Consider the following 26,838-nt stretch of genomic DNA (forward strand, 5'->3'; position numbering starts at 1 on the left):
TGTTTGCCTAAGAGGCAGCTAGGTGGTTCGGTGGATAGAGCATTGGGCCTGGAGTCTGGAAGACCTGAATTTAAATCCAGCCTCAGACACTTAACTAGCTGTGTGACCTTGGACAAGACATTTAACTTCTGTTTTCTTTAATTGACTGGAGAAGGACGTGGCAAACCACTCCTCTGGTATCTTTGCCAAGAAAACCCCATGGACAGTATGGTCCAAGGAATGGACACAACTGAGCTACTGAAGTTAACAACAAATGTAGCTTGTTTGTATGTATTTGTTTGCATGCTATCTCTCCTGGAAGATTGTGAGGTCCTTGAGGTCAGGGGCTGTCTTTTATATCTTTTTATATCCCAGTACCTAGCATACTACTTGGAACATGGTAAACACTGAATATAATATTTATTGACTGACTGACTTTTGTTGCCTTAGAGGCAGCTAAGTGGATAGAGCGCTGGGCCTAGAGTCAGGAAGACTTGAGTTCAAATTTCACCTTGGACAATTACTAGCTATGTAACCACCCTGGACAAATCCCTTAACCTGTTTCCTCCGCTGCAGAATGGAGATAGTTAAGAGCACTTCCCTCTCTGGGTACTTAATAAATTTTGGTTTACTTTCTCTTCTCATGTTTTCTTTTCTCTGAGTTTTTGTGACATTATCCTTTTGTACTCCTCTTGCTGGACTGACCATTCCTCCGTTTCCTTAGACTAGACCTTTATCCATATCTATCTTTTTTTTTTCTTTTTTGGTGAGGTAGTTCAGAGTTAAGTGACTTGCCCAGGGTCACACAGCTAGTAAGTGTCAAGTGACTGAGGCCAGATTTCAACTCAGGTGCTCCTGACACCAAGGCCAGAGTTCTATCCCCTGCGCCACCTAGCTGCCCCCCATATCTATCTCTTGAACTATGTATACTCCAGTGCTTTGTTTTGAGTCTTTTTGATTCTGTCTGTTATCTTTATGCAGATGATTTCCCTATTTATCCAGTCTTAGTCTCTCTCCTGGAGCTGCAGTACTATTTCACCAACTGTTTATTGAACATTTCAAAGTGAATGTTATAAAGACATCTCAAACTTAACATACAAAATGAAACTCCTTGTCTTTCCCACAAAATCTTCCTTCCTTGAAACTTATCTCGTTCTGTTGAGGGCCTTCCTTGCGGTCACTGAGATTTATAAATCCCTGGATTTGTCTTCAGTCCATCATTTTTTCTCATTCCACATGTCCAATAAGTTGTTATGTCTTTCACATTCTCTCTCTATAATCCCCTCTTACATCTTTTTCTTACTGGGCATTACTGTCCTTCAAGCATGTATGGCACAGTCAGCTGGTCTTGTTAGTTCTCATGTAAGACACTCTTCCTTCCGTCTCCATGGATTGACCCCCATATTTGAAATCCATTTCTCTTTTGCCTTTTAGAATCTAGTTTCCTTCAAAGCTTGGCTCAAATACCATCTTTTATATTCTACTTTTCCTGATCCTCCCAGTTTCTAGTGTCATCCCTTCAAATTACCTTGTATTTATTTTATATATATTTCATATACACTTACATATGTACATATTGTTTTACCCAAAAAGATGTTATCTTTTTGAGGAAAAGTCATATTTAATTTCATCTTTCTGGGATGTTTGTTCTCAAGTGCAAATCCTAGGATACCCATCAGTTTTCAAATGCTTATTAACATTTGTATCCTCAGTGCTTAGCACAATGCCTGGTTCCTTGTAAATGCCTAATAAATGATTTATTAATTGACTGACTGATTTACTTTTCTACTTTTAGGGCTTTTTTTAAAAATCAGCTATATGTTGTAAGCAACATATTGCTGGGCTTTGCTTTCAGATCCACTTTCCTTAGTTTATGGATGATTTCATTCTATTCACAATTCATGATTGTTAGGTTTGTTTTTTACTTTCTCATATAATATTTCTTCTTTTTTCCCCATCTCTGTCTTTTAAGGAAAAAAATAAACCAGAGAAAGAAAGGGAATGAATGGTTGGAATCCATCTGATGAAAAATGCTATTTCTATTCTCTCTTCAGTCAACCCATCTCCAGATCTCTGAGTCTTTTCCTTCCTTTTTTTGGGGGGGGTGGTGATAAGCCTTTCTGTTCATGTGTACTCCATCATCAACTCTGTCCCCTAAATCCCTCTTCTCCAACACAGTTACCTGTTTATTTTGTTGTAATTCTATCCTATACTCTTCTTCTGTCCTTTCTTTCCCAATTTCCATTTTCTGGCTCAGATAATGGTTGTTCATCAGATGACCTCTCCCCCATCCAATCCATGCTTGTATCATTTTCTCCTGCTGAGTTCCAGTTACTAGAAATAGCATGTTACTCCCTCATCCTCCTCATTCTTTCCTAAGATACTCCTTTCCCTACCCTTTCTATTTATTTCTCTTTAATAACTTCAGCAAAAAATCAACATCCAGGTTCTGAGCTCATACTTAACACATATCTCTCCATTGCCTTTTAGATGAACTGCAATTCTAACTCATCTTTGATATCACTTGTTAAAACTATGTGTCTCTCTTTTTCTTTTTTTTTTTTAAGGGAAAAATGTACGATGATAAAAGCACTGAATGATTTCCTAAATACAATCTAGAATAGTCTCTTCCTTCAGTTTTGGGGACAGCTGATTTAACTGTGTATCAAAGTATTGGCATAAAACTCTTACATCACTGGCATGGTAACTTAGATGTCAATAGCGTAGATGAAGGACACTTTTACACACTGTAGTAGGAGACAGGGGAATGTGTTTAAGGTTGGTGCATAATCTTTAGTTTACATGAGAGGCAGGAAGTTCAGCCAATTAAAAAAAAAAAGCTGGGGACTTTTGGGACTCCCATATAATGGCAGATGGGAGAATGGATGGTTTTATTTTATCTGTTTAAGGATAGATGATTTTAAAAAGGGAAAATCACTGAGAAAAACCTAGATTAGTGTGTGTTGACTGAAACATGTGACTGCTTGCTTATTGTAAGGACAAGTCAGTCATAGAGTGCTTACGTGGTCTTTTCTGTACCTGTATTGGCTTTAAGATATCACACAATTTCCCAGATTAGAAATATTCTCATTCAAAGTGGGAACTTATTTTTTAACATTAAAGCTGAATTTGCTTCTTTAGTTTCTCTATTTGGGTCTATTCTGATATAAAAAGTACCAGTATTCTTTTTGTTTAGAAGAATGGAGAAAAATTTACTTATTCCTAGTTTGTGACTTTTCCTTCAATGAATTGATAAGCATTCATATCACTTCTCATCTTTTTCAGGGGCATATTTTTCACTATTTTCATGAAATTATTATTGTAGCACGTGATTGTAGCAAGAATTAGGGGTTTTGGAGTTTTTTTGGAGCTTCATTGAATTTAGAGGTATGGAAGAAAATAAGCGAGTTAAATTGATGCAATGCAACCCAGATCCTCACCCACTACATTTTTTTCATATGCTGGCACCTAAAAAATATTTATTAACTGCCAATTTCACATGGGATAGGAGCTCAAACGGTAGTTATACAATAGATATACAGTAGACCTAAGTCTCACTGTTATGCCTCTACATTTTCATTATGGATAGGTGCATTCAAACACATCAGAGCCTTGGGCCAGTGTAGAAAGATGTTCCAGATTCCCTTTTTTAGTTATCTAGTAAATTTTTAAAAGGGATATGCTCTATCCTGACTACTTTGTTGCTTGGGAATAGAGGTTAAGATATCAATTTGGAATAAAGGTAGGCTCCACATTGACCAAATGAAGTGTTTTGCTTAAAATGTTGGGCACGTAGTTCTAGACAAATATATATTGAAATGAATTTTTTTTTAAATTTAATTTAATTTTTTAATTAATTTATTTTGATTTATCAACAATCACTTCCGTATGCTTTTGAGTTTAAAATTTTTTCCTCCTCCCTCCCCACCACCCTCCTCAAGATGGTGCATAATACGATATAGGCTATACATTTACATTCTTATTAAACATATTTTCACATTAGTGATGTTGTGAGTAAGAATTAGAACCAATAGGAGGAACCACCAGAAAGAAGAAACAAAACTCAACAGAAGAAAAAAAATAGCAAATAGTATGCTTCAATCTGCATTCAAACTCCATAGTTCTTTCTTTGGATGTGGACAGCATTTTCCATCACGAGGCCTTTGGAGATGTCTTAGATCCTTGTATTGCTGGGAAGGGTTAAGTTTATCAATGTAATCATTGCACAATGTGGCTGTAATTGTGTACAACGTTCTCCTGGTTCTGCTCACTTCACTCAGCATCAGATCATACAAGTCTTTCCAGGTTTTTTTGAAGTCAGCCTGTTCAGCAATATGACATGTTTTCAAAGTAAATGAGTGAATGAAACTGTTTTTACAAGGGCTGAGGAGTACTATTTTTTCACTTTGACCTTCTTTCTCCTCACCAAAACAAATATAAACACAAAGAAAAAAACAACACTACAGCTCCCAAAGGCAAAACACATTTGAGATATTAAAACAGTGTCCTAGGTAATTGTAATTTGAGGGGTTAGCAAACTAAAGGACCCAGTTAAGCATTACATTGGAGACTATTTTTTTTTTAATCCTTTTTCTGAGGGAAAAAAATAGAATGATATAATCCTGTGTATCCTGAAACTCTTAGCACAAATTTAAGCTTTAATAAAAGTACATTGTTATTTGAAGCACCCTATGTATTATAATTTAATAACTAATATGACATTAATATTATAATCAACCAGATAATATTATAATATAATACAATTACATATATCTATATATCTATATCTATATATATATATACACACACACACACATAAACACATATGTAAAATTATTTGTTGTTCATTCGTTCAGTGGTTTCTGAGTCTACTTTGTCCATGAAATTTTCTTGGCAAAGATGCTGAAGTGATTTGCCGTTTCTTTATCCAGTATGTCCCCATTTTACAGATGAAGAACTGAGGTAGAGAGGTTAAGTGCCTTGCCTAGGGTCACACAGCTAGTAAGTATCTGAGGCCAAAATTGAAACTTAGATCTTTTTGACTCTAGGCCCAGTTCTCTATCTACTGTACCACCTAGCTGCATATATATTATTATAATCTCTTTAAAAAATTTTTCTATGTAAAAATAATTTTTAACACTCATTTTTTAAAATTGTGAGTTTCAAATTTCTTTCCTTCCCTCCCAAAGCCCACCCTCACCCCCATTGAGAAGGCAATTTGATATAGGTTATACATGTGCAGTCATGCAAAACATTTCCATATTAGTCATGTTGTGAAAGAAAACACAGACCAAAAAACCCCCCAAACAAATAAGAAAAATAAAGTTTAAAAAAAAGTAGGCTTTGATCTGCATTCATACTCCGTCAGGTCTTTCTCTTGAGGTGGACAGCATTTTTCATTATAAGACCTTTGGAATTGTCTTGGATCATTGTATTGCGGAGAATAGCTAAGTCATTCACAGTTGATCACTGCAAAATATTTCTGTTACTGTGTACAGTATTCTGTTGGTTCTGCTCATTACACTTTGCATCAGTTCATATAAGTCTTTCTGGGTTTTTCTGAAACCATCCTGCTCATTATTTCATACAGTACAATAACATTACATCACAATCACATGCCACAACTTGTTCAGCTGTTCCCCAATTGTTGGGCATCTCCTTGGTTTCCAATTCTTTGCCATCACAAAAAAGAGCTGCTATGAATATTTTTGTACGTATAGGTCCTTTTTTTTTTTTCTTCTTGGGATATAGACCTAGTAGTAGTATTGTTGGGTCAAAGGGTACTCATAGTTTATAGCCGTTTCAGCACAGTTCCAAATTGCTCTCCAGAATGATTGGACAAGTTCACTACTTCATCAGCAGTGCATTAGTTTCCTAGTTTTCCCACACTCCCTCTAACATTTGTCATTTTCCTTTTCTGTCATATTAGCCAATCTGATAGGTGTGAGATGGTACCTCAGTTGTTTTAATTTATATTTCTCTATTCAATAGTGATTTAGAGCATTTTTCCATATTTCTTCTGAAAGCTGCCTGTTCATATCCTTTCACCATTTATCAACTGGGGAATAACATAATCTTATAAATTTGACTTACATTTCTATATATTTGCAAAATGAGGCCTTTATCATTGAAATTGCTGTAAAAATTCTCTCAGTTTTCTGCTTTCCTTCTAATCTTGGCTGCATTGGTTTTGTTTGTGCAAAACTTTTTAAATTTAATGTAATCAAAATTATCCATCTTATATTCCACAATGCTCTCTGTCTCTTGTTTGGTCATGAATTCTTCCCTTATCCATAGATCTAGCAGATAAACTATTCCATGCTCTCCTGATTTGCTTATGGTATCATCTTTTGTGTTTAAATCGTGTAACCATTTGGACCTTATCTTGGTATACAGTGTGAGATGTTGCTATAATGATCTCTTAATCAGCAGATCTAATGGACTTTCACAGTCATCATCCTTCTTGACCTCTCTGCAGCCTGTGACCACTGTGCAACAGTGCTGACCACTCTCTTCTCCTTGTTAGTCTCTTCTTCCCAGGTTTTCACGACACTACCCTCTCCTGATTCTCTTCTGCTTCTCATCAATCTCCTTTGCTGGATCTTCATTCAGGTCATGCCCACTAACTATGGAGGTTCTGCCCTGGGCCCTTTTCTTTTCTCCTTCTATACTGTTTCACTTGGTGATCTCATCAGCTCCCATAGATTCATTTATCATTTCTAGGCGTATGACTTACAGTTCTACTTATTCAGCCATGACCTCTCTGCTGACCTCCACCATCACATCTCCAGTTGTCTATTGGAAAACTTGATGTCTCACAGACTGAACTTGCCATGTCCCAAAGTGAACTTGCTATCTTTCCCCTTAAATCCTCCTCGTTTTCTAACTTTCGTTGAATATCCATCTCCTCCGCTGAATGATCATGCTCATTTTCGCTGGGTAGTTGATCCTTGGTTGCAATCCAAGCTCCTTTGCCTTATGGAATATCATATTCCACGCCCTGCAGTCTTTTAATGTAGAAGTCACAAGGTCCTGTATAATCCTGACTGTGGTTCCATGATGTTTAAATTGTTTCTTTCTGGCAGCTTGCAGTATTTTCTCTTTGACCTCGTAATTTTGGAATTTGGCTACTATATTCCTTGGCGTTTTCAATTTGGGATCTCTTTCAGGAGGTGATTGGTGGATTCTTTCAATGGCTATTTTACCCTCTGATTCTAGGACTTCAGGGCAGTTTTCTTTTATGATTTCCTGAAAGATACTGTCCAGGCTCTTCATCGTGATTTTCAGGTAGACCAATAATTTTTAAATTGTCTCTTCGGGATTGATTTTCCAGGTCAGTTGTTTTACCAATGAGGTATTTTACATTTTCATCTTTTTTTTTAAATTCTTTTGTTTCTGTTTGACTGATTCTTGCTCTCTCATAGAGTCATTAGCTTCTATTTTTCCATTTCTAATTTTTAACAAGTTGTTTTCTTCTATTAGATTTTGTATCTCTTTCCCCATTTGGCCAATTGTATTTTTTTAGGGACTTGTTTTCTTCAGTGTATTTTTTTCCAGTTGACCAATTGTATTTTTTAAGGACTTGTTTTCTACAATTAATTTTTGTCCTTCAGTTTCCAAGCTATTGACCCTCTCTTGCATACCTCTCATTTCTTTTCCCATTTTTTCTTCTACCTCTCTCATTTGACTTTTAAAATCCTTCTTGAGCTCTTCCAAGAAGGCTTTTTGGGCTTCAGACTAGTTTATATTCCCTTTTAAGGTTCCAGATGTGAGTTTGTTGACAATGTTGTCCTCTTCAGAATTTCTGCCTTGATCTTCACTGTTCCCATAATAAGAATCTATAGGACGTTTCTTTTTGCTCATAGTGTTTGTTTATTTCCTGGCCTTTAAAGAGATTGAACTCTCCTGCTGGGGAGCAGAGGGCACTGATCCAAGTTTCTTGTGTTGGGAACCTAGGTCTTGGTCACTGGCTTTGTGTGCTGGGGCCTTCAGTGCTGGCAGTTGGAGGCTGTAGGGTTCTGGTAGCTTACCTGTTGTTGGGCTGGAATCAGCAACACTGGAACTCTAGGGGTAGGATTGGGTAGTGTGGCCCCTGCAGGTTGCCTGCTCACCCTGGCCTTTCCTTCCTTTTGCTTTCTTCAGCTCCTTTCAGATGGATGTTGCAGGATGTTTATCTGCCTGGGGCCCCTTGGAGCCTTCTCAAGAGTTTTGCTAAGGCACTGGGAGACCTGCTTGCTGTAGAATGCTGAATCACTTGGTGATTTTCTGAGCTGGTTTCCACCAGTTCCCCGCCCTCAATGAGGCACTCGGGGTCCAGATGTTGGTGTTTGCCTGCTCCACCACCTGGGCTTCAGGATCTCCTCCTGGTATGCTGAGGAGGGGCTTTCCACTAGCTTGCTGGGATGCTTCCTATTCTGTACTGCTCCCCTTCCCCCAGGGCAAGATGGGCCTTTCCATTTAATCCCTCAAGCTACCTGAGCAACTGGACTGCAGAACCCTGTCTTTCTTTTGGTTCAGCTATTCCGGGTTTTTCCCGGGGCAATATTTTCTGGGCTTTCTGAGGTTAATAAGGGAGGATAAGAGTGACTTACTTCTTATTCTGCCATCTTGGCTCCTGGAAGCCCATTTTCTAACTTTCATATTACTCTGGAGGGTACTAGCATCCTCCTAGTCACCCAGGCTTATAACCTAGGTGTAGTCCTCAACTTCTCCCTCTCTTATCCCTTCCATATCCAGTTAGTAGCTGAGTCTTATTCATTCTACCTTTGGGTTATCTTTCATATTTGTTGTTGTTGATGAGTTGCATCAGACTCTTTGTGACCCCATTTGGGGTTTTCTTGGCAAATATTATGGTTTGCCTTTTCCTTTTACAGCTCATTTTACAGATGAGGAAACTGAGGCAAATAGGGTTGAGTGACTTGCTCAGGGTCACCCAGCTAGTAAGTGTCTAAGGCTGGATTTGAACTCAGGAAGATGAGTCTTCCTGACTGCAGGCCTGAAGCTCTATAAACTGTGACACCAAACTGCCCTATTATCTTTCTTATATGTTCTCTTTTCTCCTCTTACACTACTCCTACTCAGGTGCATCCAACATTACCTCATGCCTGGATTGCTGCAATGGCCTTCTGGTTGTTCTGCTTGCCACAAATCTATCCTCATTCCAGTCTATCCACCACTAAGGCCCTCACATTGATCCTCCTGACGCACAGGTCAGACCAAGTCACCCCCCATTCAATCATCTTCACTATCAACTTCAGTGTTTCCCTGCCACCTCCAGGATCAGATATAAAATCCTCTCTTTGGCATTCAAATCCTTTTGTAGTTTGACTCCTGCCAACTTTACAGTCTTTTTTATACTTTAGTTCCTCTAATCTCACCCTTATCCCCCAAGAAATTTGCAATCCAATGACAGTAGTTGTTCCTAGAATGGGTCAATCTCTTGACTCCATTCATTTTCACAAACTTCCTTCCATGTCTGAAATTCTTCCCCTAACCATCTCTATTTTCTGGCTTCCCTAGCTTTCTTCAAGTCCTTGGTAAAATCTTACCTTCTTTAAGAATCCTTTCCTAATCTTCCTTGATGCTAGTGCCTTCTTCCTGTCGATGATTTCCAAAAAATTTATCCTATATACAGCTTACTTGTTTTTGTTTGCATGTTGCCTTTCCCCTTAGACTGTGGGCTTCTTTAGACTGGGTCCAGCACTTAGCACTGTGCTTGCCATACACAAGGTGCTTAGTAAATGCTTGTTGACTGACTAATAAATGGGTAGCATCTGTAAGCAATTCCTTGATCATTAGAAAACCAAAAAAAAGAGGACATTATGAAGTAGGATGTATTTGATTTGGAGGAGCTAATTTAATCTTCAGTTTTCAATTATTTCTTTATAACATCTGTAGTTTTTGTTAATAGATAATCTCAAAAAAGGTATTGTTTATAGACAGTTCTGAGCTGAGAAGTGATCAAAATTATTGCCATCCAAGAATAATCTAGAAATGGAAAAATTAGCATAGTTTTCTTTGGTCGGGATTAGTAATAGTATCATATATTTTTAGGCCTAAAAAGAGAAATATGACATAGATAAGGTGGTTTGGCATAACTAATCATCTAAAGAACATGTATTTAGCTGTTAAGATAAACAGTAAATATATCATAACACTAGTAAAAATAAGAATTATGAAGTAATTATGAGTAATGTTGGCTCCAGCTTAGTTATAGTGTATATTTTTTTTAAAAAACTCTTTTGCTTTATTTTAAAAATCAATTTATTTTTAGTTTTCAACATTCATTTCCATAAGATTTCGAGTTTTAAATTTTCTCCTTCTCCCTTCTCTCACCCCTCCCCAAGATGGCATATAGACTCTATATATACATTGATATTAAATATATTTTCACATTAGTCATGTTGTAAAGAAGAATTAGAACCAATGGGAGGAACCACAAAAATGGTTTTGCATTAAAAATATTTTCTGTAATTGCCTTTAGAAATTTAAAGCATATTAAAATACTCCTAAGATAGGAAGTGTTCCCTGAAACATTTTATTTTTAATATTAGCTTCTAATAGACTATTTTTACAATAATTATTAAGGATATACTGTTAAATCTACCTCTCATTTAAATTTAAAATATAAAAAAATTTAACCAGATGATATCTTCAGATGTTGAAATATAAGTATAAAAATTCTTCACAAAAATCCAGTCAAAATATAAGTGGTTAATTTGAAACAATTCTTGTATGTTCCCCTGGAAGATTTCTACTGCTTGCCTTCAAAGAAATGAGTGAATGAATATATTGTGTGTAACCACACACTACCAAATAATACTTTATTCATTTTCTAGCTATTGTTTCTTTTAATAACATTGCGTGTCAGTTGAATCATCTAATTTGAGACAGAATTACTCAGATGTGAATAGTTCCCATTTGGATATTTCATATGTAAGTTCCATTCCTTGTACATAATAGGAACAAATAAGGAAACACTTTACTACAAGCCCATAAAGTAACTTAACAGTATTGGAATAGCCAAAATCCAGTAAGTGGATTTCTAGAGTATGGTATAGTTTCTGAATTGATTAGAAATATTCTATCACTATATGCTAATGGTAGAAAATAATTTCTTTACCCTTTTGGTTTTGAATTCAATGAGTTTATTAGCCTACAGAGTAAATAAATGGGTGCTGTATGGGAAATGTGAAAGGATTTCTTTTTTTAAAAGGTGGTAAGGAATGTGATTGATGTGTATTTAGGTGTTTCATTGGCCTAGTTAATGTGTTATTAAATAAAACTGTGGTTACTTTTGTTTCCATTGTTGATTTTGACCATTTAAACAATTTTTTCGTTCTCTTAAGACTGAAACTAATGTTCTATTATTTTCCCCTTCTTACTCCTCTCCCCAACTTTTTATTTTGTTACTATGTTTCTCTCCATGTTTCCAAGGCAATTAAAAATATAAATGTGTACTTTATATTTTAATATTATACACAATACATGTGTGTATAAATATAAATATATATACATATTATATATACATATAAATATATATACACACATATTTAAATATGCTCTTCAAGTTTAGTGGGACCAGTCATTCAAAGTAATTTAGCATTCAATCTGGATACTATTTTAAATCCAAGCTGTTCTAAAAAATTCATAGTGTATTTTTTTTTTCAGAAGGACCTTAATCTTCTCATTATTGTTATTTAGATAGAGGGACCATAAAAACTTCTTTCAGTTGGTTTCCCTCTTCTTGACTGTCTGGATGTTATGCATTTAATTCGGGGATCATTTTGCTAAAGGAGTGTGAGTATCAGCTTTTTGTGAAAAGCCTTCATGGCTCACCTTTGTAACCACTTTGCTATGGGTCTTCCACAGAATCCTGGCGCATCACAGAAGCTGGAAGTTCTGATGTTCCATTGAAATCACAATGGAACGTCGTGACTTAACCTGGTAAGGGCAGCACTGAATGTGCTTCTGATTTAAGTACCTGGAAACAGTGAAGCTGGCAAGAAATATGTCGTTTCAGAGTTGGTCTCAGCTTTTCCCCAACTGTTCGGTTCCTCTTCCATATTGATCAAGGAAGTGTGACAGTTGGTTTAAATTTTTTTTTTCTTCTGAACCTATGTTTATTTATTGCAATTTTTAAAAGGGCATTTAACCATCACCATCACGTAAGTTAATTTTTCCTTTCAAATGAACCATTTTAATGAATTACTTCAAGGTGCAGTAATCTGTGTTTCCACAATTGATTGCCACTGGTGAAACCCAAATTATTCAGCATCAGGGAAATCCAGAGGCCAAATAGCTGATTTGGTTAAGTCAATCTGTTTCTTTAAAAGCTAGTTTCTTCTCCAAATATTGCTTTAGTCCTGCAAAACTGATTATACTTATTAAGGCGATGTGGGGAATTTCTTACCATGCGGTATTATTAAGAATTAGTTATGTGGCTGAAATCATGTATCTAGTCGAGATTGTATTTATATTAAATGTTTAAAAAAACCACCCCTCAATAAAGGGGGGAAAAAGGTAAGATTTAAAAAGCACACACATTAAAAAACAAAACATTGATTCTCACTGATATTATAGCTTTATATTCTTAGACTGAAATTATTTTATTTTCAAAACACTTGCTGTAGGGAATAGCAGTACTTGGTAGGATAAACTATATTTTAAAACATCTTCAATTAAACTTTTAATGGCAGTTACTTAAACTGATACTTAGAATAAAATATTTCTCCAATGCAAATAAATATTTTCCTCATTGATACTTAACTAGATATTTATCATACTTTTAAAATAAGTAGAATTCTCATCTGTAAACAGTATACTATGGGTTAGAATAAACATGGGCAAATCTCAGTGAATCCAAAGCTTAAGGAATTAACTTTCTCTGGCTAATTGAGTTACCTAATTAAATCAGAGTTGACCTGAAAACTACTTTTGTTTCAACCTTTTAAGCAACATTTCTAAAATGTCTGAGTCTACTTTCCTGTCAGTTGCATATAATCTCACATTATCTTTGGTGACTGAGGATTTTGTAAGGCCTTGGTGTTATCATTCTGAACACTTATTGTCTAGGACTAGATATAGATGGTGTAGAATATTTGAGTAAGTGACAATAGTACATGCCCTGGAGTTTATTTATTTATTTTTTTAGGCTAAACCCATCTGTCAGTCAGGGAATTAATTGTCTCTCTCGTATTAACAACTGCTTCTTTCTCTTGAAAGTAGAAAGTCAAGAATTTATATTAATTTAGGTTTTTCTCTAGTTGGGTTCCAGTTACTCTTAGTGTACTATTTCAGCTGATTAGCGTATGGATACTTCAGAAATAAATATTAAAAAGTTGAATCAAAGTCTTATTTGCTAATATACAAGGTGGATAATATATGTATTATGGGGTGTTAAGATTAAATTTGTTGTAGATGTTTGAGTGTATTTGAAACATGTTGCATAAATATAGAAATCTAATGGAGATATAGTTTCTAATATATTTATTAAAAAGTTAAACTAGCATTTGGGTGCCTGCCTTGATTTATTAGAAGAAAGCTGTATATATTTTCTAATGACTAAAAATATGTAAAAGCCTAAGATATAAAAAATGAATTAATTATTTTAGAAAGGATTAGGAATTAAGAAATAATAAGGTAGGCTGGTTCAGTAAGTTGTTTAAGAAGCCAGGAGTTTGTTTTTATCACTGGAATTAATCATCAAAGTATTCTATCTTGCATATTGCAAGTGTGAGAAGTTATTTTTGTTCCAATTGTAGCATGAGCCAAAGATTGGAAGAATAAGTGTCATTTTGAAATCAAATGTCAGTTGCATGGAGATTAGTCAAATATGTGAATGAAAGAACCATTTATGAAGTGAGTACATATAAAAAGAAAATTATATTTGTACCTACATTGAGAGCTTTGAGCATATCTGTGCAAGGAAGAAATGAAAATGAAGAATAAATATACAGGAGCATGTATGAGGGATATTAACAAACCTAGAAAAGACAGGCTCTTGTGATTGATTGGATATGAAGGGAGAGAAGGAGAAAGGAGTCAAGGATGACATCTAAGTTATGAGTCTGAACAACTGGGAGGATGATGGTGCCCTTGATAGTAAAAGAGAATTTAAGAAGAGGGGAAGGTTTGAGGGGGAAAGAGAATGAGTTCAGTTTTTGACATAGTGAGTTTAAGATGTCTACAGCCCCTCTAGTTAAAGACATTTGATGAGCTGTTGGAGATAAGAGGCTAGTGGTCAGGAGAGAGGTTAGGACTTGATAGATATGAAAATCACCAGCATGTGGTTTAACACTCGAAGTTAAAAATGGAGCCAAATTGAGAAAAGGACCTTGAAACCTTGGTGAAGGAATATTAAATTTATTTATTGGCAGTAGGCAATGGCAAGTCACCACTGAAAATGTATGGTGAGATAGTTACGTCATTGTAACCGTACTTTTAGAAGGACAGCTGTCAGTGTCAACAACTATATAAACATAGTTAGGTCTCATAGGGAAAGACTAGCAAATGGAGTTACATACACCTCAAGTATAATCACAGAATTGAGCATATTATGGAGTCCATGCAGATTGACAAGAGGAAAAGCTATCTAGAAGAAACAGAATCAAGATACTTGTTTTTGTTGAGGTAGAATCTAAGGTGATTGGGAGCTGATTTAGATGTGAGGATTGAAAATCAGAGGTGACCTTTAGTCTGAAGATTTAAGACTGGATAATAGCAAGGATGATTGCATCCTGAAGAGAAATCAGGAAATCAAAAGGAAAGCACATTTGGGGCTGAGATGATGAGTTCAGTTTTTCAACTTTTAGAGTATAAAGTATTGGCAAAACAACAAGGTAAAGATAACCCACAAATTATTGAAAATGTGGTGCTTGAGCTATCAGGAAGATCTGAATTTGAATCATGCCTCCTACACTAGTTTTGTGACCCTGGATAATTTCCTTTAACACTTTGAGCTTCATTTTGCTCAGTTATAAGCTAAAGGGGTTGAAATCATTGACCACCAAGGGCCCTTCCAGTTCTATGATCATATGAACCACAGATTTGGGAGTTACACACATCGAGATGATAGCTGAAGCAATGGTTGTGCCTTAGATCACCCAGGGAGAGAGGATAGAGAAAGAGGGCCAAAAATGAAAAGGAATGACAACATTTAGGATTCAGGAGGAAGAAGAAGAACCAGGGAGGAACAGAGAAGTAACTAGGAAGAGAGAGAAGCAGGAAGGAGAACAGTGAGGGATGCTGTAAATCCCATGGGCAAGTCAAGGGTGAAGAGTTCAGGAGGGATGGGATGAGTAGTCAGCAGTGTCAAAAGCAGCAAACTAACTATTCCTTGAATTAATGAACAAACAGTGGGAGATAAGAAAAAGTCAATGTGTCTATTGAAAGAAACTTGAAAAACAAAAACAAAAAAACAAAAAAAAAAAAATAGAAGCTTGGCCAAGGTTAGTGGAACTGGAGGGCTATGGAGAACTTCCTTAAACAAGAGGTTCTTTTTTTTTTTCTTTCTTCTTGCCCTGAATTACTTCTTCTATTTCACCTATTGAAGAAAAAGATGATTTTGTCATTTTTGGAGGGGAGGAGGGCATCTTGTCAAGATGTCCATCTTTTAGTCATCTGCCACCCCCTATGGAACAGAAAGTCTTTCCTGAGGAATGTAGTAAACCTGGCAAGTTTGGATTCCTCTATAAACATTAAAATATTTGCTACAGAGTTCAAGATCTCCACGTATTTTAACATGTTGTGGATGATCTCCACGCTTCAGAGGTTTCTTCTGTTGAATGAGTCAGCTTTCTACACTGCCATACTCAAGAGAAACCTGATTGTCCTTTTTAACTGCAGTTGGATGGAAAGAGGCTCATATTTGGAGTCAGAGAACCTAGTCTTCAAACCCAGCTTGTGTCATCTTTGGGAAGTCATCTAACCTCTCGGAGCCTTGATTTACTTATCTGTAAAATGGGTGATTTGAACTAGCTGACCACTGATGTTCCTTCAAGGGCTCAATCTGTGAACAGATCAAAATCTACATGTTATTTCTAGAAACATTTATTTGTCCCTCACCCCAAACCCTTCTATATAAATATTAATTTTGGTGAGTTAATGAAGTAAATGCTCACTGGATCTATTCACTGAAAATTTCAATCATTCTTTAAATTTCCCTTATTAGTATGATCAAAATTCTTCAAAAGTATGAATTTTCTACCTTTTTTTTATAGAGTACTTCACTGAACTTAAAGAGCAAAATCAAGCTTCCAAGGCTGCTTAATTGACAACCAAGAAACTTAGAGATTGGGAACAACCTGTTTCATTAATTGCTTCTTTTCAGATACTCTAATAATGTCTCTTTGCTGCTCTCATTTTTGTGGAATGAGAGAGCCGCATTTAAAAAAAACAAAATAACTATTATCTCTAATTAATTTAATTATTATTTCCTGTCCCATGAAATAAATGAAAATGAGTGCTTCAAAACTTTCGGAATCAACTGTAAGAATTTTAAAGAATTTAAAAATTTAAAACAAAACCAAAAAAACAAAAAGTCAGCTTTCAAGATCTATTTAACTTCCAAATGAGTCCATTGTTATCTAAGAAATAAATGCATATTTGAAAATTAGGTTAGGAAACAAGCCAATTAATTACTCTATGGGCTCCAATCATTGTATGTTGTTGTTGTTGTTGTTTGGGTGTTTTGTGTGTTTGTTTTTTATTATAACCTGTCAAGTCACCTGGCATTGTCCTAGTCTGAGTTCTTTTATTTACATTGTAGATTCAAATTTTAAAAAGCAGAAGATATTGTACTTCAAGTTTTAGTAAAGGGATGGAAAAGAATTGATACTTGAAGCAGTGATGTTAGAGGTCAACACGGCCCTAAATATGAAGTGGCTTTTGTTGTGGATTTTTTTCCTGGTACTAGTTTTTTGTTTTTTCTTTCTTTCAAATAGTATTTTATTTTTTTCCAATTACATGTAAAGACAACTTTAAAAAATTTTTTTAAATAAAATTTTGCATTTTAAATTTTCTCTCTCCCTCCTTCCTCTCCTTCCTCCTTAACAGTAAGCAATCTGATATAGGTTATATATGTGCAGTCATCCTGGTACTAGTTTGCAAATTCTGTAGTGACTGGTAGAATTTTTCAAACACTTTTCAAGCAATTTAAAAAAATCTACATACTGGTTCCTTACTTAAGGCATAATAATAATAGCTAACATTTATATAGAACCTACTGTGTCCCAGGTACTTTAAAATTATTTGATCATTTGATAATCACAACAACTCTGGAAGATAGGTGATATTATTATTCCCATTTTACAGTTAAGGAAACCAAGGGAAGCAGAGACTAAGGAACTGACCCAGGGTCACACACACAGCTAGTACTGAATTGAACTCAGGCCTTCCTGACTCCAGTCTTCCTAACTTTGCATTCTAGCCACTGTGCCACCTGGCTGCTAGAATAGTTTTTTATTCTATATTCCTTAGATGTGTTGCAAATATGCTGTAAATATCTCGTGTGTACAGAGCTGTTTGAATGTCCGTCTCCTCCATTAGAATCCAGTCCCTCTTTGAGCACTTGTTTGCCTTTCTTTGTATCTTAACCACTGTGCTCAGTGCTTTGCGCACAGTAGGCATTTACATCTCTAAATCTTTGCTATTTTTCCCCCAATGGTAAACCTCTTCACTGAGCTTTTCATAAAATTGCAGAGAGGCAAGTTTGGGTGTGATACAAAAAAAAAAAAAAAAAAACTTCCTAACAATTAGAGCTAGGTGAAAATGGAAAGGGCTGTTTAAATTCAGGCTCCCCCTTTTCTCCCCCTCTCATGCACACACATTCACTCCACTCTTTGGAGGTCTTTAAGGCAAAGTTAGATAAAAATTTGTTAGATATGTTGTAAAGGAGGCTTCTTTTATTCAAGTAGAGGTTGGACTAAATGGCTTCAGGGGTCTGTCCAACGCAAAAATGAGATTCATTTTATGCCAGTGGGGGAGAGTATGCTCTACATCTAGGTACAGGATAATTAGCAAGAGAAACCAGTTTTACCATTTAACTCCTGCTCTTTTTAATCTATATTGAAGTGCCCACCCTGGAGTCAGGAAGACTTATCTTCAAGAGTTTAAATCCAGCCACTAGCTTGTGTGACACTGGGCAAGTCACTTAATCCTGTTTGCCTCAGTTTTCTCATCTGTAAAATGAACTGGAGAAGGAAATGGCAAATCACTCCAGTATCTTTGCCAAGAAAACTCCAAATGGGGTCATGAGGAATTGGACACAAATGAAAAATGACTGAACATATCATGAGCATTGATGAAAAGGGACAATGGGGGGCAGCTAGGTGGCGCAGTGGATAGAGCATCAGCCCTGGAGTCAGGAGGACCTGAGTTGAAATCTGGCCTCAGACACTTGACGCTTATTAGCTATGTGACCCTGGACAAGTCACTTAACCCCAATTCCCTCACCAAAAAAAATAAAACAAAACAAAAAAACAAAACAAAAACCAAACAAACAGAAGACTATCAGAAATTTTGGGCCAACTAGATGGCGTAGTGGATAGAGCACCCGCCCTGGAGTCTGGAGGACCTGAGTTCAAATGAGGCCTCAGACACATACAACAATTACTAGCCATGTGACTCTGGGCAAGTCACTTAACCCCAATTGCCTCACAGAAAAAAAAGGGACAATGGACACTCATCTAGTCCAGTTATTTATTAAATAAGGTTATAACTTGTTTAAAATAAAACATAGTAAAGACTGGAACATGGGTCTCCCAGTTTTTTAATAGTAATAATAGATAAGGTTTATATAGAGTTTTAAGATTTACAAAACTCTTTGTATGGATTATCTTATTTGAACCTTACCACAATCCTGTGAATTCGATGCTTTACCATTTTACAGGGGGGGAAATTGAGTCTTAGGGAGGTTAAGTGACTTGCCAAGGATCACATTGCTAGTTAGTGTCAAAAGCAGGATTCGAATCCAGTTCTCCCATGACTCTTAAGATCAACACTCTTGCCACTATTACCAGTGCTCTAATTTTAATTCTTGGTAATCAGATGTTTATCTAAAAAAAGAAAACTGACAACCAAAGAATAGAACTTTGTGTTACATTTAAGCACTTTTGTGTAAAAATAGTTGGCGAATTTTCTTGGAAGATTGCTTGGAATTTGACTGAGAAGGTGTTGAATAGATGGTGTTGAGAATTCAATTTCTTGTATTTAAGAGCCACTTAAAACTCTTTTGAGGCTACTTCTAGTCCCTTCCCTTCCCACCCCCAAAGTAATTCGCAAATATTACCAGTTTAGAGGGGAAGGGGAAGCGCCATTACCGACAAACATTATATTTGTATAGAGCTTTGTGGCTCATGAGAGGCAGATTGACAGCGGTGGAAATAGTACTTGATTTAAGATTAGGAAAACAATTGTTTTAATCTAGCCTCTGACACCCCAGGCAGAGCCACTGATTGCCCAAAACAGTGAGTAAAACACTTTCAAAAAGTGGTACTACATGTGTTCTAAAGAGACTCTAGGTACTTTGAATCTTTCCCCTACTAATTAGTGAACTATTAGGTGAGCTGACTATTTATAATGGAACTAATTCCAAATTTCTAGCTACAACTACAGGTACCTTTACTGATTTAAAAAAAAAAATGTAGATGAAGCATTCTTAGCAAAACCCAAACTCAGAAAAAAACAAATCTGGATAGGGTCTGGACATTTGTGATTTCATAAGTATAGGGAACTCTCAAGTGAGAAAGAAAAAACTCCCTACATTAATTCAGCTTAGCACCTTCCTCTGCCTGGGGTTAGAGATAGTGCTTTCCTAAAAATGTGTTCAACTTCTTAAGGCCAGCAGATCAAGAACTGATACCCCAAAAATTGTTTAATCTAACTTAAACAACAAGCTCATATAATATTTATAGATTTTTCTCAAGTACCAAAAACTATATTTTAACAAAATAAGCCATTAAGGGATTGCTTTGGATTCAGTTTCCTGCTTAAAACTTGAACATCTTACAGAAATCAACTTCTTATGTAGAACTATTCCTTTGGCCTAGGGATTTGTAGAATGTTAGAGGTAGAAAAAACTTGGCTAAGGTTCATGTAGTTGTAGGATTTATTAGCAAACGAAAAATATACATTTAGATGTAATACTTGAAAAAATGATAATCAGAAATTTTGTTTTAAACATCATTATCCAGCACAGATTATGTGGCATCAAATTTTACTAATCTGTCCCAACTTAGAATGTACCTGCTGAGACTTGGGCCTTCATGTTTGCCTAGGGTCCTGTTACCTGTTCCCTCTTCACAGATGCAATTCTGGGGAGTTAACCTCCTTCCACCAAGCCTAATGCTTTTCATTATACCATTTCCCCCGTAATTTGTACAGCATAATTGGAATATGAAACTGAAAATATCCCCATAACATTATACCTATCTTCATATTTCTTAGCATATTCCATATCCTTTGTCATAATTATATATATATGTATATAAAATTAAATACAATTAAATGCAAGAAGACTGATGTTGTTGAGTAAAATATTCAACACAGTTTGCTTTCTAACAAGAATTTGAGTGGGTCACTCACTGTAGGTGGAGTACTGGACCCAGAGTCAGAAAGAACTGCTGTCAAATCCAGCCTGAGTCACTTAACTAGCTGTGTGATCCAGGGCAAGTCATTAAACTCCTGTGTGCCTCCTAGTACCCACCTCCCAGAATTGTTGTGAGGATAAAATGAGAACATTTGTAAAGTGCTATGCAAACCTTAAAACCCTATTTAAATACTAGCATCATTATTGTTATTATAAAAGTTTAAATTATCAACCAAACATGTCCAAAGTACATTTTTGCTGCTGAGTAAGTAGCAGCATGTTTTCGACCTCTTGCCTTAATACAAACTAAACCTTGCTACTCTCTCCAACCCGACTATCTTGGACTCGGAACCAGTTTCACTTTATAGGCTCAGAAATAATGTCGTACTGATCTCTGATGAGTTTTTCTCTTCCCTTCTATCTCCCCACCCCCCAATCTGCCTTTTGCCTCTGCCACAGCTGGTCACAGTGGCTGTCCCCTGTTGCCCTCTCCCTTTGTCGACAAATCAGCAAATACTGTACGTCATATTTCCAGGAAACATACAAATTCAGAAGTAATGCATGAGATTAATGCTAATTTAAAAAAAACATACTTAGCATATACAATTTTACTTGTCTTTTCCAAGCTAGAAGTTCCTAGCTGAATCCTTAGGCTCCATGAAGGCACTGAACCTGTGAATTTTTCCCATTTGACCCACAATGAGAATTCATTCTCTTTCCTCAGATTGCTTCCTATTACTTGACCCAGGTAGGTTTTCTGAACAACATGCATTGGTTGGTCAGTTCTGCAACTTCAGGCTTAGTCTTAGTCAAGAAGTTTCCAAAGGTGTTAGGATTTTTATTTTTTTTGGGGGGGGGGAGGTTAGGCAGTGAGGTTAAGTGATTTGTCCAGGGTCATTCAGCTAGTAAGTGTTATGTGTCTGAGGCTGGAAACTCAGATCCTGCTGAATCCAGGGCCAGTCCTCTATCCACTTCGCCACCTAGCTGCCCCTAGGTGTTAGGATTTAAATGCTTCTTTTTTCACATTTTTATTTAAATGCCATCTATTCCAAGTCATTTAAGTAGCACCTCTATCTTGATTAAAGGGGACAGAAGGAAGATTATATATATACACATACACACACCTCCCAGGTTTACCAGCTGTGCTTTTAATTTAACCATATACAATATTCAGTTTTTATAAATGAGATATGTTTCAAACCAAAATAAGATGAATGATTCCAGCCAGGTCAGTGTAGGAAATTTTTAAAATGTGGAATTATGCAACTCTTATTTCCTCCTCCAATTACTCATAAACTGGAAAAACAAACTTTTCTCCTTTTTGAGTTCCATAATGATTTCATGGTTAAGAATGAATTACTCTAAAAGGGCGTGGGGGGGAGAGAGCATTTCCTACACGTTTCCTACAGTAGCTTCTAAGAGCAGCTACTGCTTTCAAAATGTGAATTGTTACCTAAATCCTTTATAAGTGACAAAGGTGTGGTGTATCATACAGAGTGGGCAGGTTAGCACAGTGGAAAGAATGCTATATATATCTAATAAAATGAACTGTGTTCAAATCCTTGCTCTGAGACTTCATATACATGTGACTTTGAAGAAGGTGCTTAATTTCTCTGGACCTCAGTTTGCTCATGTGTAAAATGAGGGAGTTAGATAAATGACCTCCAATGTCCCTTCCAGTTCTAAAAATCTGTGATCCAGTGACCCCATGAACATTATCCTCTGACTCATGAACAGAGATCCCATAACCGTGGTTTAATGGGTAGAGTCCTGGCCTCAGTTAGGAAGACCTAAGTTAAAGTCTGACCTCTGACAGCTACTGTCTATGTGACCCTGAATCATTTAACCTCTCATTGCCCCAAGGAAACTTTTAAAAAGTATACATTTCTGTCCTAGGGAGTGACCTACATCAGTGAAACAACAATTTAAAAAAAAAATAAGCTCATGAGAATTGTTATACCAATTAGACGTATGATCAACAGACACTAGTGTTCTTTCTCTGATGGTGATATAAAATGATCTGGTTATGTGGGGCATGAATTTCTTCCTTAAGAAGAGGCAGCTTGGCATAAGGAGAGTCAGCTTTATTCAGCCTGGGAATTAGAAAGACACATCGCACACCTGACAGAGACACTGGCTGTGTGATTTTGGGCAAGTCCCCCAATCTGTCTGAGCTCGTTAAGACGGGGTGTTCTAGGGGAACCGTCAGTCTCCATCGGTAGAGTCAGTTGCTTCTCTGGGAATTCCCTGTATCAATGAAATCATAAGTCTAGACCTAAAACAAACTAACAAATTTCAAAGATTAGACATCTACCCATAAAATGTAACCCTTCTCAATATGGGTCTGTCTTTCTTGAAGTTATATGGCCTTTTATTTGAAGGTATATTTTCAGTCTCATGAGGTAGCAAATTCCTTAAGTTTACTTCCTATTACCTAAATTGATACTTTATCCTGACTTAACATATTTCTAGCTTCTAGGGGCTATTTAGGTCTGGTTTAGAATGATTCCATGAATAAAACTGTGTTCACTTGATCCCCTTTGATATTTTATTGGGTGTCAGATCCTACTCCCCCCCTTGTCTTTCACCCTGGAGAGCCCTAATCCCTTTATGGTTTTCATATGGCCCTCCCCCCAACCTAAGAAGCCCCATAATGATCATTTCAGTTGCCTCTCTGTACACCTTCCCTAGTTCTGTTACATTTGTTATGACATGGCAACCGGAACTAGGTTCTGTCATTTAGGACAAAATGATTACTTTGTACTTTTACAAGGCTGATAACGTTTTCGTTTTTGCTTCTAATACCATTCCTGATGTTGACTGACATTTTTCTGGCTTTTTGACCAAACCCACACAATGGGATGTTGTCTTGGGAGAACAGTCTATAATGACATCTAGTTCCCCTTGGGGCTTGTAACCTCAAATGTTGTCTATAATGAAGTAGCTCTGAATGAGGCAGCCATGGTATGTAGCAAAAGGAGTTCTAGACTTATGAACATCTGAGTTCAAATTTTCCCTCAGGTACTTACCGAGTAAGTTATTTAAGTTCTATCAGCCTCAGTTTTCTCATTTGCAAAATGAAGATAACAATAGTGCCTAGCTTACAGGATTGTTTAGAAGATCAACTGAAATAATATATAGGAAATGTTTCCCAGGCTTTTAAAGTATTATATTATGGTGGTCTAAAAGTATAGTTTAGTTTACTTTCTCTAAACCTTATGCCAAGGGTTCTTTGAGGTTTAAGGACAAGGGATCTATGGATAAACTTGGGGGGAGTGAGGGTTGGAGGGTCTATGAACCTGGATGGGAAAATATATACATCTTTATTTTCACTAACTTCTAATTAAATTTAGCATTTTATTCAATTATAAATTTACAAATTTATTCTGAGAAGTCCATTGGTTTTGTCAGACAGCCAAAGAGGGATCTATCACATCAAAAAAAGATAAAGAACCCTTGCCTTATACTTTCCCAAGTTGCAGTATATTCAATGACTTTGACCAGCATGCTGGATGAACCTTTCTTTTAAATTTATTAGCAGTTTAATTCAGCAACCATTTAGCTGTCTGCAATGTACAAATCACTGTTGTTTGGCTAGGCATATTTCTTGATCAGCTCACCTTCCTGATATGTATTATAGCTTATAGAGTAGAAGAATGATTAATTGATGTACATGTCATTGCCAATTCTTCAAAAATAAATATAGTGGTTTTTTTTTTAGTTGTGGGATTGTATAGAAATAAAGGTCTCTTTATAAGGAACTCTTATTTGAGAAAAGCCCCAAACCTTCATAAATCGTAGGAATCATAGCTTTATGCATCTCTAGCAAGAATTGGATGTTTAAAAAAAAGCTCCATTCAAAGTTTGTTTCTGAAGGGCCAACTCCTATGTAAAGTTGCACAGTCAGAGAAATGTTTTTTATATCCCTTACTGTCAATTTCTGTACCTTTCTGGATTTTTTCACATCACTTCAAGGGTCTGATAATCTCCATACCTCATCAACTCATTCCCTAGCAAGACATTTACTCTGATTGACTGATAACATTTTAACATATACTAATTTTAATCTGTCATCTCAAACTGAAAATTCATTTTGAACCTCTTATCTCTAATTGTGGAATGAGACTTTGATGTTAATGGAATTTTAGGCCTTGACAAGCAGATGAGGAGACTTCTTAGGAGGACCCTAAAATCACCATGTTAGTTTTTTTTTTAAGCTTAAATTACATTTTCCCCCTCATACTTTCGTTTTTTTAAATTAACACTCGTTTATTTTCTCTCTCTTCTCTCTTTTCTCTCATCCCATTGAAAAAGGGAAAAAAGAGAAAAAAAACTTCTTGCAAATAAAATATACATAGTCAAGGAAAACAAATTTCCACATTGGCCACATCCAGAAATGTATATCTGATTGTGTACTCTTTTGAGTCCATCACTTCTTTGTTAGGTGTTTAGTAGCATTCTTCATAGTTAGTCCTCTGGACTCTTGGTTGATCATTGTTTGAATCAGAATTAAGTTTTTCAGTATTGTTATATTTCTGTGTATATAGACATGTATGAAGTTCAATATTTTGAAAAGAATGATGCAGAGAGGAAACTTTAAAAGAAGGAGCAGTATTGAATTCATTAACCTTTCCTTCTAATTTGGCTGTATAAGTTCTTGCTATTAATTATAGGAAAATTAAAAATTTGAAGGTGTTAAAGAGAAAAATCTGTGTGATCTTATATATGGCATCATTTGATTGAAACATCTTTAGAATGTACTGTATTATCTCTCAAAAGTTCCTCTTTTTTATGACAGCTAGTTATTGACCTGTACCAGCAATTGATATTAATTATTGAAACATTTAAAAATAACAAGGATATATACACCAGATGTGTATGTATATGTGTGTGTGTATTTTTTTTTCTAAAATGGAATTGCCAAGAAAAAAAATTGAGTTGTAAAAACTTAGTCACTAGAGGGCAGAGTAGACCTTTATTTTTCAGCTTGTTGTAAAGCAAGATTTAAAATATATGGATACATGATCAGATAAGGTTTTCTGTGTATTCCACTTGTTTTTGTTTTTTTTCTGGGAAATATGCACCAAAGTTACCTTTTTGTTATTGTTAAAAATGTTATTGCTTTCTTCCAGAAGGAAACTACTTTTTTTATGCAGGGAGATCATAAGGAATAGTTCTCTGGAGAAAATATGGGTGTTTACAAGAAATAATGTATTAAAGCAAGACTTGTACATGATGCACTGACATTGGATTGCTATGTAGAACCTTAGCAGAAAGGGAATGTGTGGAGCCAGTGAGTTTCCATTAGTTACCAAGAATTAAGAGAAAGTGAAGCATTATAACATTTTTGTGACTAAAAAAGGTGAATTATTGAGACCTAGAAAATCTGAGGCAAGCCAATTCAAACCTAGTAACTTTTTCCCCCCTAGAACATGTTAGGCAATTGGCAAATGACTGGTCAGAAATTTCCCTGTAAATATTGTGTCCTTCCATTTATTATCATGCTTTCTAAGAGGTTCTCTATAAAAGCAATTAAGTCTTGAACCCTTTATTGATCCCTAGCAATGATGCAATGTCGTAAGAGTGTTTGCAGGCCTGTAGAATTAGGTTCTATGAGTTTGAATTCTGGTCCAGACACAAGTACTGTGACTGGGAGCAAATTATAACCTCTCTCAGCCAAAGTTTCATTATCTTGAAAACTGAGAAAATAATGCTTGCCCGACCAGCCACTGCATTGTTTTGAGGAAAGGTCTCTCTCTATAAATGTCATTTATTGAATGTGAGTTATTAGAAGCAAAAGTTGAGACAATGGGGTGAGTGATTTTAAGACTGGATAATATAAGACCAGCAAACTCTCTTTAGAAATACATCTTAATGTTTTGAATATTTCACAGATGTCTTTTAAGTTAACCACTATATGAATAAATACTACCCCAAATTGTGTTTTATAAAATCTAAACTGGACCTCACATTGTGTATTCTTCATTGTGTCTGGTTTATGTAGGAAGAGATTTATAGCAAAAAGGGATCACAGAGACCATCAAACCCAGCCCCCTTCATTTTACAGACAACAGAACTAAATTACAGAGAGATTAGCTGACTTGTCCAGGGTCACACAGGTAATAAGTGTCTGAGACTTTTAGACTGCCAGAGGGGTTACATCAATGCAACGTGAAATTGATAGTTCCCTTACCTTAACCCTCTTCTTAACCTGTTTATTGTTGATGCTGGCCTTCCCATCAGCTGCTTCTTCTTCTTCTTCTTTTTTTTTT

At 36.0% G+C, this 26,838-nt stretch overlaps 1 protein-coding gene across 1 annotated transcript in view; it reads left to right on the plus strand.

Annotated features, from left to right (window-relative positions):
• The window catches only part of BBX (BBX, HMG-box containing), a 348,489-nt gene that overhangs the window by 126,384 nt on the left and 195,267 nt on the right, over positions 1-26,838 (plus strand). The window contains exon 3 of the mRNA XM_027867261.1: positions 11,851-11,925. The gene's annotated coding sequence lies outside the window, so the exon portion shown is untranslated. The remainder of the gene's footprint in view (positions 1-11,850; positions 11,926-26,838) is intronic.

The sequence above is a fragment of the Vombatus ursinus genome, unplaced genomic scaffold (assembly GCF_900497805.2).
Source record: "Vombatus ursinus unplaced genomic scaffold, bare-nosed wombat genome assembly UNPS02001419.1, whole genome shotgun sequence".
Lineage (NCBI taxonomy): Eukaryota > Metazoa > Chordata > Mammalia > Diprotodontia > Vombatidae > Vombatus > Vombatus ursinus.